We start from the raw sequence: 25,345 nt of genomic DNA, 5'->3' as shown, positions 1-25,345 counted from the left end.
AAGCTTTCACTGGCATTAATAAATGGTTTAAAGCTAATTCACTGTCAGTAAACTTTCAAAAGACTCACTAAATGCAATTAGGAACCTGTAAGAAATTTCCTTCCAGGTCGTGAATAAAATAGGAAGACATGCTGATACAAGAGGTTGACACCGTTAAATTTCGGGGATTACAACTCGATGATAAATTTAATTCTAGAGATCATACTACAGAATTGCTGATGCACCTAAACAAGTCTATATTTGTAATGCGATTGATGTCAGGTGTCAGAATCGTCTTTTTAAAAGACCTAAATCACTTATGTTGATCCAGAAAGGGGATCAATTTTCAGAAACACACATTTTCAATAAATTACCAGCAATCGATAAAAAACTGACTTTCATATAAAACACAGTTTAAACACAGTTTGAAAGACTTTTTGATAGGCAACTGCTTCTACTGTATAGATGATTGTCTTAGCAGGGAATGCTAGACCATCTTAAGTAAAAATGTCTGTTAGATTTCAGTTTCGACAGCATTTGGTCACAACATTGAGTATTGGGTATTTTGTGTATGATAAATTTATTTAAAGCGCGTAACTATCTTTCATTCTGGCAGAGTATTAATTCTGTAAATATTAGCAGTTCCAGTTTACTGTAATATATTCACCTAGTTTGACAGTCTCCTGGTAAATGATCAGGGCAGTGAGTGTTATATTCAGATGTTTATGTCTTTAATATTATACTTTACGATGTGTGCAACACCCAGGAGAATCATCAGTTTTTGTGTCTATCGAACGAAAACTGAATGTAATCTATTCTAATCTCATCTGATATACAATGCTGAACAAAGTTTACCTTAACTGAGAGTGTAAGAGTATTGTTATCTATTATGGTAAACGAGCATTCCTGATCGTAAGTTGAAATGTCTTCCTTTTCAAATCACGAGTTTTCTTCTGCCATTAGTTGCCATAGCTTCCTCTTGAAAGATTGCTATGTGTGAGGTAGAGCAGCGCGCATGAGTAGTAAAGAGGAAGTTTGTGTAGGGTTCCACGGGGGATCTCGCTTCCCCCCAGTGACCACACCGCCGGTTTTCTCCGCCTGGAAAGGCGAGTGCGGCCCCGATTCTATTCTGGAGCGGCCAGCGGGCGTTCTCTCGTTCTAACCGGCGCCAGCAAGATACTGCAGGTGGAGAGCCGAAGCCGACCCTCAAGAGCCGCGCCAGCGTAACGCCATCAGCCCACAAACCTAATTTCGCCACATGCGATGCGGTCGTTTGCGAATTTTTGAGGCAACCGGGAAGCGAGCGCCGACAACTGCGGCTAGACAGGCAGGTGTTCGCAACCGGTGCCCCAGCCGCGTCACAGATGACGGACTCTGCCCGGACGGCGGGACTGACCGAGGTAGCCAGTCAGGAGGCGTTGCAACAAACATTGTGTTCCCAGGAGAGGCATACCCACATTTTGGCCACACAGTAAGATGAGCCATATGACGTAACCTCAGTAATTCTTCATATACGCTTGAAGCTATAGGTTAGAAGGTTATCGACAAGTGCTAGTGCACAATATGACGAGAATTTTACTGCATGATCAATATTTACTAAGTACTGAAGCATTTTTGGTTCTTTTGTGCTGAACTACGGATGGTGGTTTGCAAGAAATAAGAACAATAAGAAAGAGAGAGTATGTTTCCTGAATACGATGTCCGAAGATTTATAAAACGTGATAAAGCTAAATCACCAGAGTTTTGACCTAAGACGTGCAATTAATAACAGTAATAAAAGTGGTCCCGGCGGAGGTTCAAGTCCTCCCTCGAGCGTTGGTGTGTGTGTTTGTCCTTAGGATAATATAGGTTAAGTAGTGTGTAAGTTTAGGGACTGATGACCTTAGCAGTTAAGTCCCATAAGATTTCACATACATTTGAACATTTTCAATAAAAGCGGAAAATTTCTCCCACAACAAAACACTGAAAGTGGCTTGTACCCTGAAGCCTAGGACGTGTAAAATAAAATATTATGTTCTAACACACGGACAAAACGTGCGTTTTCTTGATTATTTGCATAAAGAACAAAGAATTTTTTCCAGTATGGTTTTGTCTCGTCAGCGATGCTACTTCACATTACGATATGTTCCATGTCAAGGGGAATAATTATCCAGCATGTTCACGTAAAAGGTGAGGCATTCAATCAACATGATTTAAGAAACGGCCGAAAATCTACGTTATGGACTCATATTATCAAAGGGATCGAAATCGTCGTAATACTGGAGATGCTCAAAATTCTGAAATTTCAGTTTCTGAATCACGTTGAGGTATGAAACTGCTATGCGGCGACGAAAGTTGCCGTGAAGGAGGAAGATGTCTTCTGTGACACCTTAGCTGGCATTATTTCCTTCATCGTTAATGATATGGAAACATGTAGGGAAAAACCACAAATACAACGCATTAGCAGGCCTAATACACTGTCGGGAAACCGTTGGCGTTGAAATCAGCTCCCAGTCGTCTCCGAATGGATAAATACAGGTCTTGTACGGTTTTCAAGGGAATACTATACCATTGTTCCTGCAAAATAGTGGCAAAATCGGGTAACGATGACTGAGGTGGATAGCGATGACGCGCCCTTCTCTCCAAAGTAGACCACAAAACCGCGCGACCGCTACGGTCTCAGGCTCGAATCCTGCCTCGGGCATAGATGTGTGTGATGTTCTTAGGTTGGTCAGATTTAAGTAGTTCTAAGTCTAGGGGACTGATGACCTCAGATGATAAGTCCCATAATGCTCAGAGCCATCATCAGTAGACCACAAAGACTCAATTATAATGAGCTGTGGTGAGCGAAGGGGGTTCCTGTCGCCCTGGAACACAGCATCACCATTCGGGACAAACATTGTACCATGGTATGGACGTGATCAGCTAAAATGGTCACATAATTCTTGACAGTAATGCGATCATGCAAAGAACCTTGGAGCCCATGGCATGTCACGATATTACTGCCCAAATCGTCACCGAATCTCCGCCGTGTTTCACTCTTGGAGAGTAAAATAGGCCAGAAGTTGGAAACAGTGACTCATACAACCAAACTACTCTCTCCCATTGCTCCATAGACCATGTTTTATGACTTCGGCACCACGTTTTCCTATTACAGCCATTTGCGTCATTGACGAGTGGTCTTGGGATTCCAATTCGCCCTGTTTCTAGAGCTCATTTCGAGTTGTTTTCGTGCTGCTAGGGTTCGCGAGTGTGACATTCAGTTCTGCAATGAGTTTTGCAGCTGCCGCCCTCTTATTTTTCGTCCAGGTCTGTCAATAGACACTTTCGTCCGTGCTTGTGACTTAGCGAATGATGTTTTTACAATTTCCTGTAAGCGAGATTAATCTTTGATACAGTGCCTTTTGAAACACCAAACACTTCGGAAACCTTGGTTATGGAAGCACCCACCGTAACGTATGAACAATTTTCCCACTCAGCTGCGACCTAACTTACAACCACACAGTACACGGTTCTGGCCACGAATGACACTTACAGCGTTTTGAGGACGTTGCACAGTTGCCGTTGGTGGTCAGATACAACAGCGCAACCTGCAGGATTGGCTAGCGTCTGCATCTATGTTCAAGCGTGCATTTCTCGTGATGTTTTCATATTTTTATCCAGCCCCTGCACTATTCATTCATCTTGTTCATAGTGGGGACGATAGCCAAAAAATTACTAAATAAAGATCCCTTTTCCCAGTTAGGCTGTATTTATGTAGAGTTCTACTTCGTTGCACAACCAGTTCCGGCTTTTCTGAGACATTATCGAGTGTTTAGCGAAAAGTGTTAAAGATCACTCGATTCATATCCCAGAAAATAGCGAAAAGGTCTTTACAGGCGGAGGGTTGAGACTTTCATTTCTTCTTGGCAGTACGAAACGTGTGCTTCCGTTTGGACAGAGCCTTTATGCGTTGCGACTTAAAATGATGCACCTAGTTGTCTTCGCTATTAACACTGTGTACAAGAGAGCCGTCTCCATCAGCATCATATCACGCCAAAATGTACGTGGAATCTTCAACTTATTGTTCATTAGTAGGGCACTCAATGCGCACTTTGCAGTTTTTGAAAGTGATTCTCAATTCCCTGGATAAAACTAATTGAGAATATACCCTTCCTCACGTAACATGGCACCCGTACATCTCATACCCTCATCGGAAAGAACCACGGTGGGATAACCGAAGCATGGCTCATCAGTAATAATCGTACGTCCACTGTTAGACGCACCTACACTGTGGGATTCTTCTCACCCGTCTAATATAGGGTGCCTAGGAAGCTGTTTTCTCGGATATCTAGTCAACAGTTCAAGCAAATCTTATTAATGGAGTTTATTGCAGAAAACTAAATTGACAATACTTAACTTTGCATTTTTACAAAGGGGTGTCGCAAACAATCGGCGACATGCAAATAATCCATGTCCCTCGATGTATACGTTTTCCGAGCAATTAATATGATTCACAAGTCACGGCTAAATCGTTTGGATCACGGCTCGTCTTCTATTGCGGCCGAGGCTAGCTGAAGGGTGCCGCACCTCTCGTGGTTCGTCCTAGCCAGCGTTCTATTGGCTGACGTCGTCTCACAGCCTTCTCTGGTGTACCGTTCCAGACCGAGGTGCCGGCGCTTGATGTTACGCCGGAATATACACCTGGTCCACTTATACATTTTTTTTTCGTTTATGTATCTATTGCCGTACTTTGCCATAATCCTTCCATGAATTTCTCGAGATTTCACCCTCTCTGAATAAAATAATCTTATAACTGGGCACTGTGTTACATTAACACGTTTTCGAACCACTTTCTGTCGCAGGAGTTTGAAATACTTGAAATGTAATATTTTTTGTTAGCTTTTAAAATTCTTGAGATCAATAACAGTAACATCATTATTAACTTTGGTGTGTGAATTGACAATCTGAGACTGAAGCATGAACGCTGGAGATTGTTAGCAATTGAGAAGGAAACCACGTACTGACAATGAACTAGGAGAGGTTAAGGCGTTGCAGCTGTGTGTTCTTCCGAGTCGGTTCACATTTCAGTATGGCAATGGAACAAGTGCACCAAACCGCACTCCCAGTAATAACGGTGCAGACCCGGTAGCGAAACTCGCTGCCTCTGAAGTTTTAATAACAGGTCTCCCGGAGAGTGCCACCGCAGCCGGAAAAGGCCTGACCTTTTCAATCTGTCGACGGCAAAGGTGCCAGGAAGGAATATTTCCCAGAAGGTATTAAAAAGGCGCAGACAGTGACTGCAGTGAGGAGAAGAAAAAAATCAATTCGCTAGGAACTTAGCTTTCTAAGGCACCTGAGAAGAAACTTGCAACTCACGTCTAATTGCTGGAACATGATTTGTTGTCTCCTTCGGTTCCTGGATCCTTAATAATTGCCACCCCTCTCCTGCCTGCCCTCCTGGACGTGTTTCTTGTGGCTACGCTCTCGCCGAAGCTGATCCCGCTTGATTATGATGATGCCGCATGCTGCATCATAATCCCTCCCAACGACATAGAAAAGAAGAACGAAGACAGGATTTGCGATCCACTCTGAAAGCCTCTCAGATATTCCCGAATAGAGTCGAGCGTTGGCAGCGTATTCGCCCTGACACTAAATTGCGCACCACGAAAGAATTATTTGAATGGGATGGAAAGTGATAGATGCGTAATGCGTAATGTTTAAGATGCTGGGGTTCAAGTTTTGGCCTGATATATGAAACGATAGTATCCTTGTCGAATAGAATTAGTGCTCCGCTTCTAATGAGCCCTATGGGACGCTGAAGTCTAACCATTTTCCCCACGTAATTGACTATGACAGTGAAGGAAATAGTACAGCTTTTATTAGTCGACTATTTGCATTCAGCTCGACTGTAGTAAAGATTCCATTCGTTTTGCAGTTTATTGTGATTCAGTGATGAAGCTGTTTCGGGATCTGGAGCATGTGTGGTATTGCTTGTTCAAAAATGGTTCAAATGGCTCTGAGCACTATGGGACTTAACATCTGTGGTCATCAGCCCCCTAGAACTTAGAACTACTTAAACCTAATCAACCTAAGGACATCACGCACATCCATGCCCGAGGCAGGATTCGAAACTGCGACCGTAGCAGTCGCGCGGTTCCGGACTGAGCGCCTAGAACCGAGTATTGCTTGTTCAGAGTACATTATTATTATGTATTTGTTTGTGTACATCCCGAATTCTTAAGACGTTCTACGGTATGGTCTCGAGTAGCAGAAAATTCTGTACGCAGAATGATTCCTTTTTCAGCACGTTTTATTTGCTTTTTATTAATTGTCCCAGCTGAGGGCTGAAGGAGGGTTATTAAAATCTGATAATAGTTCCTCAGAGGTGCTTAATTAGGTGCAGTAAACTGCGAAAGTTTCTGGATGAAGTTAGACGAAGTTGTAAACAACTGTAAAATCGTCAGCTTTCAGCGTTTATTATTTGTTTTTATAGTTCCTTCTGAGAACAGCTAAAAGGCTCTGCAGCGTTCAAGCATTAGTCGTAATTTACCGACTTGCGTAAGTTTCGTTTAATACTTTTTCTCTCCCTTTGATGGGCCGTACTGCAGCGAGATGAAGAAGTTTGTACCTTTCTCACTATCAGTGACTCACTTCGAATGTCCAGAGGTGAAGAAGAGGCTCGGACAGGATAGACTGGCGTTGGGAGCTGCATCGCAAAAACAACACATCGGTTTACCTAGTAACTGAAAACGCATTAATTTCCGTACGTTCGGTATATTTATAGCCTTTTAATGTTTCTAGACACAGAAAAGAAACGTTTACTAGCTAATGATCGGTTGTACACAGGATACCTCAATGTGGTGGGCATTGCACTCAACATCCCAGAATCAGAATCATACTGAATCTAGCGATCTTCATGATAGTACACTTTCACGATACATAGAAAACGGTAGAATTGATTCTTTATGTGATCTGGCTCTGGACTATTATTGAGTCTTGTTATTGTACTGTACTGCGTCAGATTCTCCATAAAGCAACATTACTTTCAAGAGATAATGAAAGTAATTTTATTGAAGAAACTACTTCTGAAACAGAAATTTCTCAGAGATTCATAATAGTTGTTGTACTTTCCCTTCGAGGTGTTGCAAAGATCGACAGTTCTAACAGATGATGGATACTGATGTGGTGATAAAAGTGCGCTTTGAGTTTGCAGCGATGTGCATGAATTCATCATTAAGATGCAACGTTTCGCGATTGCAGTGAAACCTTCTATTATGTATATTGTAGTAGTTCTCAACAGTGTTCTTTATTCTGTTGTTGCCAACTATTCAGGACATTGAACAACTAAGAAAATTTACATGTTTCAGGAGGAAGCAAGTTATGTCTTCAAACCGCGTTACACAGTAGTCGTAACAATTGTGTAGCAGATCATGTCTCTACATAGGGTATTTTTGATTTTCTTGCTCCTCTTAAAAATTCTGATCTTTTTCCACTGAAGAAATGGTCCGGTTGCAGTGGAAAAGCTGGCAGCTGAAGTTAAGGAATTAGTCTGACACTAGGCTGCTATGATTCGGGTAGCGTGGATCGCTAAATAGTTCATCTCTACGCATTAGCACAAGACTGACGAAGTCTTTGTGATTCTCGTTAATCGTTTTATGGACTGCTCGATGCCCATCCTCTTCTCTAAGACCTTCCACGTTACCATTCTGTTATTACTTGTTTTGTACCTCGTTAGGTAACTTGGGTGTCATTCTTTTACATTTCTTCTCACAACTTAGTTCCTTTGTATTTTTTAATTTTTTTTAAATGTATTTCCCATACCTTGACCGCGTCCTTAGATTTTGTCTCCGCCCCCTTTACTCACTGTTTTTGTGTACAGAGATATGTTGCAGGCAAATTTCAGCAGAATTTCTTCTTTACATTCCCATATCAACATTTTACGCCTGTTTTGCTAATGGTTTATTTCATTCACAGACTCACCGTATGTTATTCCCAAACTTAAGGGAGGTAAAAACCCAGTGCCGGTGTTTTGCAGGTGGATATAATCTTTCTCTGCCTCCGTAAGTCGTCGGTGGATGACTCAGAATAAAACTCCTGACCAATCCGGCGATAGGGATTCGACTTACACTTTGGATTATTCTCTGAAGCTATCAATCGCCTTTCTGTTACAGGAGCTATGGTAGATGCTTCCGTTGTAGAAACTGGCAGTGCTCTCCAGAGATTTGATATATAAATGAGATCCTGCCTCTTATGACCGAAACCATCATTTCAGCTTCAGATCTCGTCTATTATCGTAAGCTCTCGTGAAAACTGCTGTTAAAATTGCATGCTTGATTTTTTTACATCTTTCTGCCGTCGTCCAGCATCAAAAGCTACTGTTTTATTGAATAGGAGCTGACATCAGACCCTGTAGCTCGTGACGAATTAGATTTTTGTGGTTTCTCCGAATCACTTCAGGCTTGCTAATTCAAGATCTAGTTGTTTTCCCATAAATGTCCAATCGACCGACAACTCGTCGAAGTCGATCTCCAACCTTCTTTCTATGCCTGCTTTGTTTGCCCCATGGTGACAATCGAAGACTAATATATATTGTAAACATACTGAGATGTGGATTTTGTAATCTGAACATGAGGACTATCACAGAATGCATTTTAAAGCTGGTATGAGATTAATGTTCTACGTATCCATGCGCAGACCTATCGTTTCCATCTCACAGTGTATGCGCATTTCTTCTGTATTTGTGCTGACGAGTTGTCTCGTGTGTTGTGTCCACAGTGTAGCGGAATGACATTGAAAACATAGAACAGTTGGCGGTAGCTTCTGTCCAGGGTAATGTCCTGTGCCGTGTTTATCCTGGTGCTAAATTACGCGGACTAGTATCTGCTACAATGCGTAGCAGGTGGGAGCACCTCAACATCTGTAGAATAGTCGCCAGTAACGATATACAGACAGGCTCGAGGGCGTGCTGAGAAGTAATGCCTCCGAATTTATTATTCTGTTCTCAATATTGGTTGAGGTATTACATGTGACGAATATTACTCGGTCGGCCTTCCCGTTTCGATGACGCAAGTTACAGCCGTCTCCCGCTGGAGAGATCCGGATTGTAGAGTGTAACATGGCGCTGTGTAACGCATGAATTCGAATGGTCTGTTCACACATGGAGCACCCTGTCCTTCAGAATGACACTCCCGGGCAACGCACGAGCTTTGCGACATCTGCTGTAATCCGACGCATTGCCTTCACTTTCATCGATCGTCATCCACACAGTCTCAATTTGGCCATATCAGACTTTCATCTCTCTCCAAAACTTAATGAACACCTTCGAGGATCTCACTTTGATAGTGACGAAGCAATGAAAGCAGAGGTGACGTTGTGCCTCCGTCAACATAGTCAAATATTCTGTGACGGTATCAACAAATTAGTGTCTCGATGAGATAGATGTGTTCGCTGCCAGGGTAACTGTGTTGAAAAATAGATAAGTAGACATGAAGAATAAAGATTTAGAATGTTAATAACGTTTGTTTTATTCAAAAAAGCTTTAAGGGTTTTCACATAAAAAAATTCGGAGACATTAGTTTTTAGCACGCTCTCGTACTTTTGGTGCTAAGTAATAAGTGAACTGACTACCTCTTTATAGAACGGCGATTAGAGTTCAACAGAAATCTTCAGTTAACACAGAGGTTTCCGTACCGCATGCAAGTACACAGGCAGCAAGAATACACTAGCCCGTGATATTCCATGCCGTTCATATTCCCGTTGTCAGCGGTTTATTCAGGGCACCAGAAGGCAGGTGGTGCGAATATAACGTATCAGCGCCAGCTGCCTCCACAGAAGGGACGATAAAGCCTCCCACGCTGTGCCACTCAACTAGCGTTTTGTCGGATCGAATGCGACTGTAAACCTCAAGCAGAGGAGTTTACGGTTGCTGCACTTCGAAGGATCATACGCTGTCCTGCCCAGTCGTCTCTTATAGGGTGCCGAAAGGATGCTGTCTTTTCGGATAGCTATACAATGGTTTTTATTACAATAAAGTAGGTTGACAAAACTTAACTTTGGTTTACAATGTCATGTCGCAAGCAAATGGCGCCATGCAAATAATCAGTCTTTCGCTATATACAAGTCCATGCAACTAATCGATGTGGATCGCAAGTCACGGCTCTTCTCTCTTCTAGTGCGTTTCTTCTATTGTCCGGGATGCTAGTCTCCGTCATCTACTGTCCCGCCGAGGCGCTTTTCTTTTCAATCGTGTTGTGTCCAAAGAGTGATCGCCTTTAGCGATTTTTTTCTTCTGGAGTGTTAAGGTGTGAGAAATGCTTTCACTTCATTGTGTAGACCGAGGCTGGCAGGAGCGGAGCTTATATTCTTTTCCTCTAGAGGTAGGTTCTGTCGTGGTGCGGTCCTTGTCAGCAGGATATTGGCTGACGTCGTCTCAGAGCTTTCTCTGCTCTTGCGCTTTTCAACTTAGTGCCGGCGGTTGTTGTTAACCCGAAAGAGATCATAACATGCAGGTAGACCAATCAGCGCAGCGGCAATCGTGTGGTGATAGTTACATATTTCCTTTACTTACAAGAAAAAAATGAATTTATTATCCGTTGCATGGTCTGAAGTTTCACGTATTTCTTGTCTTCCCAGAAATAGCTGATTTACACTTATTCGTATGAACTGAATTCTACGAATAAGTACTTCACATGTATTCTACCTATATCAAGTAAATGCTACTTTTGTAAAAATACGCTTCGACCAGGCAAAGTGTAAGGCTACTTAACTGAGGAAGCAGTTTCAGTGACATGAAAGCTTTCGAATGGATGAAACTCATTATACAACGGCTACTAATATTGTGTCGGATCTTCTTTTACCTGGAAGCATCTCGACGTGGCACGGACTCAACACGTCGTTGGATGTCCCCTGCAGAAATACTGAGCCAGACTGCGTCTATAGTATACACTTTGGTGACGAAAGTCATAGAATGGCTCCTAATATAGTGTTTGATCTCCTTTTACCCGGCGTAGTGCAGCATCTCGACGTGGCATGGATTCAGAAAGTCTTTGGATGCCCTCTGGAGAAATACTGAACCACGCTGCCTCTGTAGTCGCCATAACTGCGGAAGTGTTGCTGGTGGCCGATTTTTTGCATGGACTGACTTCACGATTATGTCCCATAGACGTTCCACAGGATGCATGTTGAGCGATCTGGGAGGCCAGATCACTCGCTCGAACTGTCCAGAATGTTATTCAAACTACTCGTAAACAGTGGCGGCTCGGTGACATGCCGTACTGTGTCGTTCATAAAAATTCCACCGTTATGAAGGCTTCAAATGGTCTCTAAGTAGCCGAAAATAACAGTTTCCAGTCAATGGTCGGTTCAGTTGGAGCCATAGGAGCCAGCCCAGTCCACAGAGAGACAGACCACACCATTATGGAGCCATTAGCTTGCAGAATGCCGTGTTGACAACTTCGGTCGATGGCTTCTTGGGGTCTGCTCCACCCTCGAACCCTATCATCAGTACGAGCCAACCGAAGACGGGACTGATCTGACCAAGCCACCATTTTCCAGTCGTCTAGGATCCAACCAATATGCTTACGAGGCCAGGGAGGAGCTGCTGGCGATGTCGTGCTGTTAGCTAAGGCACTCGCGTCGGTCGTCTGTCGCAGTAGCACATTAACGTCATATTTCGCTGCACTTCCGTGACGTCGTACGTCCCCTATACATTTCTGCAGTCATTTCATGTAGTGCTTGTCTTTTGGCACTGACAACTCAATGCGAACGCCGTTGCTTTCGGTCGTTAAGCAATGGCTGTCGGCCACTGCGCTGTCCGTGGTAAGAGGTAATACCTGAAATTTGGTATTCCCGGCTCACCGATGACGCTGTATATATCGGAATATTGAATTCCGCAACGATTTCCGTAGTGTGATTCCCCGAGCGTCTAGTTCCAACTACCATTCCGCCGTCAGAGACTGTTAATTCACGTAGCCGGCTATGATCACGTCGGTAATCATTTCACGTGAAACACCTGAGTACAAATGACAGCTCCGCCAATGCACCACCCTTTTATACCTTGCGATAGTATAGCTATCTGTACATGTGGATGTCGCTAAGCCATGGCTTTTGTCACTGCAGTGTAGTTATTACAGATAATAACTGAAAAAAAAGTTTCATACTTGTATTTATCTGTAGGACCACAATAGATAAAACAAGGAAAAAATCATAATCAAAGGAAAGCTGTTGTCTGGTTGTTTGAACTGGGTTGAAAATTGTTATTAATAATGTTACAAGTTTTTCCTTTGAGGGTATTTGCATATACGTTCGAAATTATCTTACATTACTTTGTTGCGTAGAGCCGTTGGATTTTCCAGAACTTCCACTATATTTATTATTATTATTACTAAGCCCCACAATCATACAGAATGGTCTACATGATAATAACTTTCGGTATTTGACCGTTATTTCTTCCCTTCTGGATACGGTACGTTATTGAAAATTCAGTTTGTAGTCATTTTCAAGTGATTCACTTTTTATCATCGTGGATTAATTTGAGTCGTACTAGCACGATATTTCGATCGCGTAACTCACAATCATTTCCCAATGACGCGTTTCATCTGTATTTAGGCATCTTCGGATTGTGGATTGGCTGATGTTTAGTAGCAGTGGTACATGGGATACCGCGCGTAAAATATCCCAGCAGGTAAATGCCCCTTGTCAGAACTTTCAAACATGTGCGGTGTCCTTGAAGTAGCTGAAAGTCATTCCTTTGCTCCATCAACCTTTCTGAATTACGTCGTTTGTCTCGTTAGATCAGTTTTTCAGTATTATCGAATGGCTCTCGAGAAATGTACGTCTCTCGTTGGGTAGATTAGAGGCGTAATTCAGAAAGGCTGATGGAGAAAACGGAAAGACCTTCAGTAACGTCACGGACACCGCACAGTGTTTTTAAAGTTTGGACGAAGGGCATTTATCTGCTGGGATATTTTAAGCGCGATATCGCATGTACCAGCCAATCCGAATATGCCTAAGTAAAGGTGAAGAGGACCATTGGGAAATAATTGTTAAAAATTAACAGCGTGACCAAGATGGCTTGTTTCTTCATACGATGCCTGCTGGTTATTGTACCAACCCCGTTACGAACAGGAAAAAGTTTTTGAAATAATTTATCCAGAAGGAAAGAACATAACAGTCAAATGGGGAAAAATCATCGTTTGGACAACTTCCAATACATGTAAAATCAATAACTACATTCATGCTCATAAATTAAGGATAATGCTGATACATGGTGAAACGACGCTCTGGTGGGCGGTTTGGGGGTTTAAATCACCTCGGGGTATGACCATGCGGTGCATTTGACCTGCGGTCGTCGCACGGTGGCGCTGGCAGCAGTCGACATACGCAGAGGTGTGTTGGTGCACGTCAGAGTACGGTGCAGCGAGTAAGTGTGCGGACGTTTTCAGACGTGCTAGTGGTGACTGTGTGTTGAAAATGGCTCACTGAACACATATTTATGACGTTATGAGGGATAGAATACTAGGGCGACTAGAGGCTGGTCAAACACAACAGGTCCTAGCACGGGCCCTCTGTGTACCACAAAGTCTGATCTCAAGATTATGGCAACGATTCCAACAGACAGGAAACGTGTCCAGGCGCTACAGTACGGGACGTCCACAGTGCACAACACCACAAGAAGACCGATATGTCACTATCAGTGCCCACAAACGGCCATGGAGTACTGCAGGTAGCCTTGCTAGGGACCTTACCACAGCCACTGGAACAGTTGTCTCCAGACACATTCTACAGACGACTGAAAAGACATGGTTCATTCTCCCAGAGACCTCAAGGTGCACTCCACTAACCACTGGCCACAGGAGAGTCCGTAAAGCGTGGTGTCAAGAACACAGTACATGGTCATTGGAACAGTGGTCCCAGGTTATGTTCACGGGCGAGTCCAGATATAGTCTGAACAGTGATTCTCGCCGCGTTTTCATCTGGCGTGATCCAGGAACCAGATACCAATCCCTTAATGTCCTTGAAGGGGACCTGTATGGAGGTCGTGGTTTGATGGTGTGGGGTAGGATTATGAATGGTGCACGTACACCTCATCAGCTTTGAGAGGAACTGTAACAAGTCAGATGTATCGGCACGTCATTTTGCACCAGTATGTCCACCTTTTCAGGGGTGCAGTGGGTCCCACCTTCCTCCTGATGGATGGTAACGCGCGGCCCCACCGAGATGCCACCGTGGAGGAGTACCTTGAAACAAAAGATGTTAGGCGAATGGAGTGGCCTGCCTGTTCTCCAGACCTAAACCCCATCGAGCACGTCTGGGATGCTCTCGGTCGACGTATCGCTGCACATCTGCAGTCCCCTACGATACTTCAGGAGCTCCGACAGGCACTGGTGCAAGATTGGGAGGCTATAACGCAGCAGCTGCTCGACCACCTGATCCAGAGTATGCCAACGCGTTGTGCGGCCTGTGTACTTATGCATGGTGATCATATCCCATGTTGATGTCGGGGTACATGCGCAGGAAACAGTGGAGTTTTCTAGCACATGTGTTTCGGGACGGTTTTCTCAACTTATCACCAATACCGTGGACTTACAGATCAGTGTCGTGTGTGTTCCCTATGTGCCTATGCTACTAGCGCCAGTTTTGTGTAGTGCCACATTGTGTGGCACCACATTCTGCAATATTACCCTTTGTTTATGAGCATGAGTGTAGTTCTTTGGCTGTGGGCGTGAATTAATCTCGTTATTTTCGGCAGTTCTGAATGCCAGTATAACAAAATTAGCGGTCAGATATTTAAAAAAACTAAAATGACAGAAAGAGCATGTTGCTCTTAACGATTAATAATTAAAAATGTTTGCTTCCAACAATATTTAAGACTACCTATATTCAAACTCCATTGTTTGAATATATCTATAAATTCATCGTGTGATGATGTGAACTGCACTAAGAATAAGGCTTACAGTTGATATACTTAAACTGCCCTTCCGTACACTAGTAGAAAGGAGGTACTTTCATAAATCATAATTATTTGTATACGTGTAGTTCGTCAGGTGAGACAGACTCCATGCCGTGTCATCAGGATGCTGCGCGCTGCTACAACCGCACCGTAGCCAAGCCCGGTGGCTCCCGCACTCCCACCAGTGTAAAGTTCTCGTAATCCGCAAATAGTTGCCCCGGCTGGGTGTCCTTCGGCGTAGCCTGCTTGTCTTCTCCAGCGATAGCCTCTGGCACGACTCCAGGAAGAGGCGTACACGTCACAGGCCGACGCGCCGGTGTTGTGACGTCGTGTGCGTCTCTGCTCGATGCGTCACTAGGAGACTCCTGTGTACCACTCTTCGTTCCACTCTTGTATCAGTGGAAATGGTGCATCGCTATTGCATCAAACACTCGTTCAGGTCGCCACTTTGATTCCTGAGCGAGTCTACGAGTATGATCAGCTAATGCGCTACCCTCCACAATAGCTAAACATGACTCCGAGGGAATGTCCGTCGTTTGGTATTCAGGGTCAGTGAATGCATAGCTGGATTTCAAAATCTTCTTACTAAGTACTGATATCGTTCCTTCTTTTTGCGCCAGTGAAACAATGTTTAAACCTAAACAACATTAATGAGTGCTCTTGGTTATTAAGCTGAGTTGTTGATACCATTTACGAAAAATGGTTCAAATGGCTCTGAGCACTATGGGACTTAACATCTGAGGTCAGCAGTCACCTAGACGTAGAACTACTTAAACCTAACTAACTTAAGGACATCACACACATCCATGCCCGAAGCAGGATTCGAACCTGCGATTGAAACAGCAGCGCGGCTCCGGACTGAAGCGCCGAGACACGCTCGGCCACAGCGGCCGGCACCATTTACGAGATGCATCCAAAAAATAAGTTTCAGTCGGCAATAAAAAGAAAACTAGGACAGGCAGAGAAAAGGTATTTACAAAATAAATTACAAAAATCTCACACTACATTTCTACATTGCTCACACCATTTTGTAGGCTGTGAACCACTTTCCTTGAGCTCGTCATCGTTGCATTTGAGCACCAATAAACGTTTTCATCTGCAAAAAGAGATGGAAGTCGCTATGGGCGAGGTCAGAGCTGTTCAGAGAGTGGTCAAACTATTTCCAACCAAAGTCCTGTAAGAGTTGTTGTGACTTATTCGAATCGTGAAGCATTCTCGTTCATGAATCAAAACAAAACATTAAATATCGTCTGTGAGGTATCCGCGGAGCTTATTCTGTATTCAGCGACGCAGTTTCGTAAGCGACTCATAGTAAACGTTTGCGTTGATTGTTTTACCTCTCGGGAAAAGAAAGCGCCAGTTGTAACACGAGTGTGCCCCAAAAGTTTGGGCAAAGACTTTTCGAGGCGTCAAGATTTCCTTTGGTTTAGTGTTTACATGTGCCCTCAAGTCTCACCCCGCTCGTTATCTTGCTGAGAAAATCGTCATCATCTTCACTGTAACGTGTAAAAAAGTCTGTACACTGCCCATCCGCAGTTTTTGTGTTTTGCTGTGTAGGTTTCTGGCATCCAAGGAGCAGACAGTTTTAGAAAAATTACTTTTTCTGAAGTAATTTTATGAAGAAGTGATTTTGAAGTTTGCAGAAATAAAAATCGGATACTGTAGGCTTACCGTTTTTCTTTACAAGCTCTTCAACTGCACAAACCAATTTTTTATTAGTCAAACATGGACGTCCACTTTGTTCGTCATCATGCACTTGATCATGTCCTTCACCGAACTGTAAGACCCATCTCCTTACCATTGAATTACTCATCGGATTTTCTCCATAAACCTCGTAGATCTGTCGATGAAGGTTTTTGGCTTTTCCTAGTCGGGTTTCCAGTCGGCTGGAAATGTTGAGATTCCACAATGTCTCGACCAGCGTCATACTCATCATTTTCTAGCGAAATATCACAATGTCTCTACCCTTCCATCCTGCTGTAAATTCAAGAGCTTTTCATCAGCAGTATACGCCAGGAAAGTCTACATTCACACTTAAAATGCAATACTCGACTGTGTTCGAGGAATGGAAGACTGCACACTTTAGGCTATTTGAAGAACAATTAATGAATTTGATATAGAGTTTTTAATTATTATCAGCGTTAATCTTGAAATCTATAGGTGATATCCAATCAATTAACGTTATATTAGCTACTCTTTAACTATTTAAAAGCAGACTTTTTGGTTCACATGTAGGAGCTTTCTGGCTTTTGGTATTTTGTGCCAAGGACAGAAACCATTATTACGAATTCTGAATCTCTATTCAAGACCTAATCTCTCCTTCTCATTGCCTAATCTCTCTTTCATACTGCCTGTTTACTATTCAATGACCGTCGTGATAAAATTAGAGAAATCAGAGCTTCTACGGAAAGATTTATGTTTTCATATTTCCCATGTGCTCTGCTCACCCGCTAACAGACACGGAAATGTCAATTGCAGAGTAACGATGTAGATGTAGATGGAGAAACATCTAAAGTAAGCAATTATGGCTGTGTCATAGCTCTCTACAATACGATGTGTTATGCTAATCATTTTGAGATCCATTATTTATTTATTTACCGCCTGTCAGGCACCTATCGCACCTACATTAGGTTGATTCTTAACACGTATTCAGTTGCGCTGCTAATCATTTTGAGATGCATTATTTATTTATTTTATTTATTTATTTACCACCTGTTAGTCACCTATCGCACCTGCGTTAGGATGATTCTTAACACAGATTCTATTGTACATTTCATTAGTTCACCAGAACTTCCGAATACTGGTCTCTTTCTTATATATTACATATAGAAGCTCTTTATTTTCTGCTTGTATAGCCTTCTTTTAATTTTTTCGGAAGAAATACGTATAACGTTTCCCAAGTTTCATTTGTAATTTCCCAACGCGTCACTGATAAGACAACTAACACCCACTACTCGCAGTCGCCATAGCACTCGACTTTACGAAGATGTGGCTGGGAAACTTGTGCGCCGCAAGGCTGGTAAGCGTTGTTCCGAGCTAGGTAACAGCGCAGACCAAGTGACAGAAACGGCGCGAGCGGTCAGCGCCTCTTGCGTCAAAATGTCGCGTGGGTTAAGGTCGCAGCGGAGCAAAAGCAGAGTTAAAAGTGCTCACAAAACAACTGCGTGACGTCTCCGGTGTCTCAAAAAAGCTGCCGACAGCAACATGCATTAGTCACATGTGTCGCGTGGGCAGATAACTCGACTTCTTGCCCTCAAAACGGGTACATTATCACAGCAATCTTAAACTGTTGGGCATTAAAACTGCCAGACGACAAAGGCGGCATTCAACAAACGAAACTGGTATGCAGCGCAGTACACGCCTTGATATGCATTTGGTTTAGCCTCTGAATGCAGTCGCACGAAGTACACAGCAGTAACAACACCTACATTCTATACGAGGGGCGTTCAGTAAGTAATTCATTACATTTTTTCCAGAAAGCAGGTTGGTTTCAGGCAGGATTTCAGTACACCATACTGTTCCTCACTTTTGAATCCAAAAAACCCTGTTTTCACCATAATATCCGTCCAATGCGGCGGCCTTACGTCACGTTACTGGGAGGGCCTGTATGCCCCCATTGTTCCACCTTATTGGTCGCCGTCGGAGCTAACGTCTTATTGCATGAACAACCTCCCCATCATCCGCGTACTGTTTCCCGCAGAGTGCATCCTTCGCTGGGCCAAACAATTGGGAGTCGGAAGATGCAGATTCGGAATGTAGGGTGTATGAGCAATAAAAATCCAGAAGATTTCTGAGTTTCTCTCGGATGCGCTTCCTTATGTAAGGTCTTGCGTATTATTGATAAGGAGAAGTTCGTTTGCATTTTTGTGCCGACGAACACGCTGAAGTCGTTTCTTCAGTTTCCTGAGGGTAGCAAAATACATTTCAGAGTTGATCGTTGCCCCGTAAGAGAGGACACCATACGCAATAAACCCATCAGAGCCCCAGAAGACCGTCGCCATGACTCTACTGGCTGAGGATGCAGCTTTGAAATTTGTCTTCGGTGGAGAAGTGGTATGGCGCTTCTCAATGGATTTCTGTCGAAGTGGTGAACCCATGTTTCATCGCCTGTGACGATGTTCGACGACAAAAAAGTGTCACGATCGGCCTCGCAGCGTGGAAGCAATTCCGCACAGATGTTCCTTCATTGCTCTTCATGGTATTCTGTTAGGCAGCTTGGAATCCAGCGGGCACACCCTTTGAGCACCGGAACTGTTGGACAAGTGTGTCAGTACTACCAACAGAGACGTCCTGCTGTGCAGCGAGGTGTTTGATTGTGATCCGTCGATCACCTCCAGTGAGAGTGTCCGCACATTCCAACATTCGCAGGAAACAGTTGTGTGCGGTCGGCCGGCATGCGGGAGGTGGGACAAGTTCGCACAACCTTGTTTCGGTGATGACAGACGCCTAGCCCAACGACCCACAGTGCTTTTGTTCAACGCCAGGTCTCCGTAGGTATTCTGCAAGCACCTATGACTATCTGAAACACTCCAGCGTTCCTTCTAAACTCAATGTCTGCTCTCTGCTTGGAACGCACCTCCGTTACAGACGTCAGTTTGAAGGCTACATATACTGCCACTACCTATCGGTATTTCATGAAAATCTAGGGGCTGAAGCGAGAATATCCAGGATGTGTCACAATAAATTTTTCAACGACAATCGGTCCAGAAAAAATCTGGATTCTCATTCAGAAATCGCATTTACATTTTGTTTGTTCGTGTGAAGATCATGTTACGGCTCATCTAAGAAGGCGAAACATGCGCCAATACATATCGGAATTCGACAGCGGCAGGAACGTGTCGTATAGAGACTATAGTTTACCGTAAAAGGATGTTGCTACTCGCACGGTCTGAACACCACGGAAGTCTTTCGAATATGGAATCGATGGATTTAGGAGGGCCATACTAAACGCCATGCAGGGTATCGACGGCCCTACGAGATAGCGCATGACACAGCGATATTGCCTGCTTCACCTTTCAGGATAGTGGAGCCACGTCTCGCAGAATGAATAATGAAGTGGACTTATTTCAGCAAGACCAGTGTCTATAGGAACAGTGCAACGACGCCTGCACCACGGGCTGTCAGCACGGCGACCACTGATGGGATTCCCTTGACACGGCTGACGATGTTGGACCAGTGACGATTCTGGCTACAGGATTGGCAACACGCCGTCTTTTCAGACGAGTCCTTGTTTTGCACACATTATCGCATAGGAAGCATCACTGACTGTCGTGAGAAAAGGTTGCAGTCATCGAGCTATACGCAGTCCAGTCACATCAAAGTGACCATCACTTTAAGTTCGACATCAAGGTGCAGTAACCACTCGCAGACAGCAGGTGGCAGTTCTAGCAGTGGAGGGTATATATATAAATCGTATCGGGGTTACGCTGTTCAACCGTTGTAGTCACACAGAAACGCAGCGATTTATGTGACGGTCAAAATGGGTTGATCATTGGCTAGCGGACCAAGGTTGGAAACATTCCCAAAACTGCTAAGTCTGTAAACCGTTCGCGTGCTGCCGTGGTTAAAGTACACCTTGCATGGCAAAACAGCGCTATTCAAATTCGGCTCCGAGGCAGTTGTGATGCTCCATGGGCCAAGGATGAGAGCGGTGAAGGGTGGCTGCAGGGATGTGCACTGGCGAATATACATACAAATGTTGAGCAACTGACTGCCCAGATGAAACAAGATGCTGCCAGTAGTGTCTCCTGATCGACCGTCCAGCTGACGTTGCTGGTTGTGGGCCTCCGCACCAGGCACGCATGCTGAATGACATTCATCAGCGACGAAGGCTGGCATTTACACGCCAATATCGCAACTGGACGTCCGCTGTGTGGCGAGAAGTGGCCTTTTCAGATGAATCAATGTTTTACGCTCCACCGAACAGATGCCTGTTGGCGTGTACGGCGTGAAAAGTCTGCTAGCAAACACTCTGCAATAATCTCGGAAGAGTCCAACTGCATGAGGGAGATTTATTGCCTGGGGAATGTTTTCGTGGCATTCCCTGCGTGATCTCGTTATTCAGGAAGGCACAGTGCCTCCGCACAAATATGCATCTATCCTTGGGGACCATGTCCACTCCTACATGCAGTTTGTTTTTTCCTCGGCACGACGGCATCCACCAGCAGGATAATCTAACGTGTCACACAGCTCGCACTTTACGTGCGTGGTTCGAAGAGTATGAGTTTACCATACTTCTCTGGTCACCAAACGACCCAGATTTACACCATCGAGAGTGTATGGGACCACCTCGATCGGGCTATTCGAGTCATGGATTCTCAACCGCGAAACCTAGCTCAACTGGCTACGGCACTGGTGTCACTGGTGTCAGCATAGCTCCACACATCTGTTGATACCTTCGAGTGTCTCATTAACTCTCTTCCTGCACATCTCGCAGCGATCCACGCTGAAAAACGTGTTATTCGGACTTTTGACAGGTGGCCACATTAATGTGACTGGATGGTGTAGTTTGAAGAGCCATAGGGTACACAATACGATAACCTTGGTTTGCATAGCTGGTTCTTTGGACAGCAGGCTTTACATTCCTGACTTGTTGAGGCTGGAGTCTCCCTGTGCCCCATTTTGAACTTTTTGTGGCGTTACCTGTCAGCAACGTAACGAAAGGTCGCACATGGTATGCTTTCTTTAACTATACACAGTGTGATCGTCTCATGCCCTGGCCATCAAGTTCTCCAGGTCTCTCACCCAATGAATCATCTTGTTATGGGTTGTTGGGAGACCGGCACGCCACCACTCGCCAACCACCGTGATTGATAAACTATGGCAAGGTCTGAAGCAGCATCGAACCACAGTCTCAAACCTGTCAAGCAAGCTCATTTGAGCAATTTTTCCTACATTGTAAACCTTCATGTTTTTAATCATGTATTCTTCCTAATGGTAATGGCCTTGCTGCAGTGGTGACACTGTTTCCTGTAATATCATCGTAGTTAAGCGCTGTCTGGCTGGGGTTGCACTTAGATAGGTGACCGCCCTGGTCTGCCGAGCGCTACTGGCAAGTGGGGCGATCTCAGTCCTGGTTAGGCCAATTGAGGAGCTACTTGACTGCGAAGTAGTGACTCGGGAGAGCGGTATGCTGACCACATGCCCCTTCATACCCGCATCCAGTGGAGCCCATCGTCTGAGGATGACAAGGCGGCCGGTCGTTAGCGATGGACCTTCCGAGGCCTGTTCGGACAAAGATATTCTTACTACTAGTATATAACCACCCTAAGTAAAATTCTGTTAGTTACTATATCTCCTGGTGCTGCAAATTTTACGATTTGGACTGTAGATGTCTCTCAATTAGAGGCATGTTCATAAACTTTTCAGTTACATTCTACTCTGCAGACAGATGACGTTCGTCTGACACTGAAAATGTAATAAAACAGTCTAGAGCGTTTAAAATATTTTATTTTAAAAAACGGTGTTCGGTTTCAATGAATATCTGATCATCCTAGGACCTTTACAGACTCCTTGCTGACTGCTGGAGCTGTTGTCTTGAAGCCCTAACTGCTCCTGGCTGGTGCAGTTGCCCGCACCAGCCAAGAGCAGTTGGTGTTCCAGGCGACCAGCTCCAGCAGTCAGCAAGGAGTCTATAACGGTCTGAGGATGATCAGATGCCGGCTGTGGTGTTCGAGCGGTTCTAGGCGCTACAGTCTGGTACGCGCGACCGCTACGGTCGCAGGTTCGAATCCTGCCTCGGGCATGGATGTGTGTGACGTCCTTAGGTTAGTTAGGTTTAAGGAGTTCTAAGATCTAGGGGACTGATGACCCCAGCAGTTAAGTTCCATAGTGCTCAGAGTAATTTGCACCATTTTTGATGATCAGATATTCGCCGAAACCGGTCACCATTTACGAGGTCTAGATTGTCTTTACTATATTTTTAATAATATTTCATTACCGCTGACATTTCCTAAAATAGTGCTTCAAAAAATTTGTCTGATGCATCTCAAAAAATCTTAACATTATTATTGCCTTAATTTAAACTGTTTTGCCTCATCCTTGAAATATCATATGCAATAGGCGCTCGGAAAGTTTTCCGCATGAATCTGCTTCTGTAGTTGGCTATACATGCGCGCAAGCAAACACGCGGGCGCCCAGGCGCTCACACACACGCACGCACGAACACACACACACACACACACACACACACACACACACACACACACTTGCTCTCTCTTTCTCGCACACTCTCTCATTTCACCCATAGTATGGAGCATCTCCGATGTAGTTGTTTATCAGTTAGGATAAAAAAATGTCGGAGTGGTAACAAGAAGATTTTTTAATTAATTTTCAGCAATTTTTTCTATAGCTGATGAATCATGTAAGGTGTTGAAGAAGACTGTCCATGGCTCTCCACCAACACAAAATTATTAATAACTTTTTCAGAGGGCAACTTGAACATTAGGAATGTTCCCCTCTGAAGTCCATGTTCAACGATGGACGGGAAGAAAGGAGCAGCAGCATAGGGGCAGTTGGAGGAAGATCCTTGTGTGCCGAACCATCAGACAGAAGCCCCTTGGGACTGCCTTTCTCTTCAGTTCACGCCATTCCATCAAAGAGGGGAAGCTTTATTTTTTAAGAGAGAATTACGCTGAATGCCCTATCTTGTATTACAAAGAAATACGCGAAACAAGCTAAAGGGTTGATACTTACTATGTAAATGTCATTGTTAGTGGGGACGATACTTTGTACTTCATTTACAAAAATGTCCTAGTCATAATACTAAAAAATGGAAAGAGTGTGGGAAAAAGGGGAAACTTACGACACTCCTAAAACCCTTGTGTGTCATGAAAAGGAAAGGTTTGCATTTTCACCACAAGAAGAGTTTGACCTAAGGGCTAGAATGAGTAGTATCCATCTCAAGTCGTAGTGGTTAGCGAAACTGTTGTGTTGGCTACTATGAGAGTCACCAGCGACACGAAGAGGGAAGTAGAGAATTTGCGATGGCCGATGGCAGAAATCGAAAATTGTCCGTAAAAAAGTTGCAGATTAATAGAATACTTCATATCTAAAGAGGAAAGATACAGAACTTCTCGTTATGAAGTGGCCTGCTACTTGCAATTACATTTACTCTCTACTACTATTCGCATAACGCAGGCTGAGTATCGTCCTCCTATGACTCAGTACTGATGCTCTCGAAGTCTGCGACCGATCAAAAGTATCCGGAAACCTATTAGCAAAGATTCATATGAGATGTGTCCACTTTCGCCTTTATGACGACTTGAACTAGAAGCCAGACAATTTAGTGATCTTGGACGCTGGGCTCCATAGCGAAGTCTACGTTCCAACTCATCCCAAGCGTTCATTAGGTTAAGGACGGGACTATGGGCAGGCCAGTCTATTTTAGGAATGCTATTTACGACAAACCTGCTTGTGACCAGATGTAGTGTTATGCTGATAGAATCATCACCACTGAACTGTCCCCCTGTCGTACACAGCACACAAAGCTGTAAAATGTATTCATAAGCTTCCACATTTATCGTTGTCTTAAGTACAGTAAGTGCCTAGACTTTGCCTATGTCCCTGCATCTGCACGTAAAATTTTAAGAACTATTTTTCTTCCTCCTAGCATTCATATTCTACAGAGAAGGTACTGATGAAAAGTTTTAATGATAATTATGAAAGTTTTGCATATCTTTTATCTACGCTGAAAGTACTAAAAGTCAAGTCGGAAAGAAGTAGCTTAGAAAATCTTCGTTTGAACTGTTTTTGAGTACTGCTTATCACTCTGGGCCGTACATAGTTTACGTCACAGTTTCATTGCGTAAGTACGAGAGCACCATGCTCGTCTTATCAAACTTCCGTAGCAGGCACTACAAGGTCCGTTGACAGTCACGGAGGGATTTATTGTTAAAATTGGGAGAGCTGCGATTCAGGAAGAGGGAGACAACGTATTCCTTTCTCTCTTATACATCTTCCGAAATTACCTTCACAGGAGAATAAGTGAAATTCGAGCTTGTGGCAGTCGTTCTTCCCGTCCGTCATTTGCAAGCTGTGCAGCATCTTTCTTCGACTGTTTACCATTTTAGGCTTTTCACGATTTGTGTTTTTCGTTCCAGTCATTAAACGCCGTGACCATTCGCACCGCCCTTCCATTGATGCCTCTCTACACTCTACATTGCACAGTATTGAAGAGTGGATCGTACAAGTGTTTTGTAGGCAATCTCATTTGCAGACAGTCTGCAGTTTACCAATACTCTGCCATTGGATAGTAGCCTCCAGTTTGCTTTACCTATAATTGAGCGTTTACGGTTTTTCACCTGTTACCCTCAAATATTTGTATGACATGACTGACGAATTGTTACTCATAAATTCAGTCGTCAGCGGATACCATACTTATTAAATTCTGACACTTTTTGCGATAAATTCTACAATTTATCACTAAAATCTTGATTTTATCATGTGTCTGGGGCA

At 43.9% G+C, this 25,345-nt stretch overlaps 1 protein-coding gene across 2 annotated transcripts in view; it reads left to right on the top strand.

Annotated features, from left to right (window-relative positions):
• The window catches only part of LOC126354186 (probable Na(+)/H(+) antiporter nhx-9), an 898,754-nt gene that overhangs the window by 442,671 nt on the left and 430,738 nt on the right, over positions 1–25,345 (top strand). The window lies entirely within an intron of this gene.

Source organism: Schistocerca gregaria, chromosome 3, assembly GCF_023897955.1.
Source record: "Schistocerca gregaria isolate iqSchGreg1 chromosome 3, iqSchGreg1.2, whole genome shotgun sequence".
Classification (NCBI taxonomy): Eukaryota; Metazoa; Arthropoda; class Insecta; order Orthoptera; family Acrididae; genus Schistocerca; species Schistocerca gregaria.
This window is presented reverse-complemented; position numbering and strand designations above follow the sequence as displayed.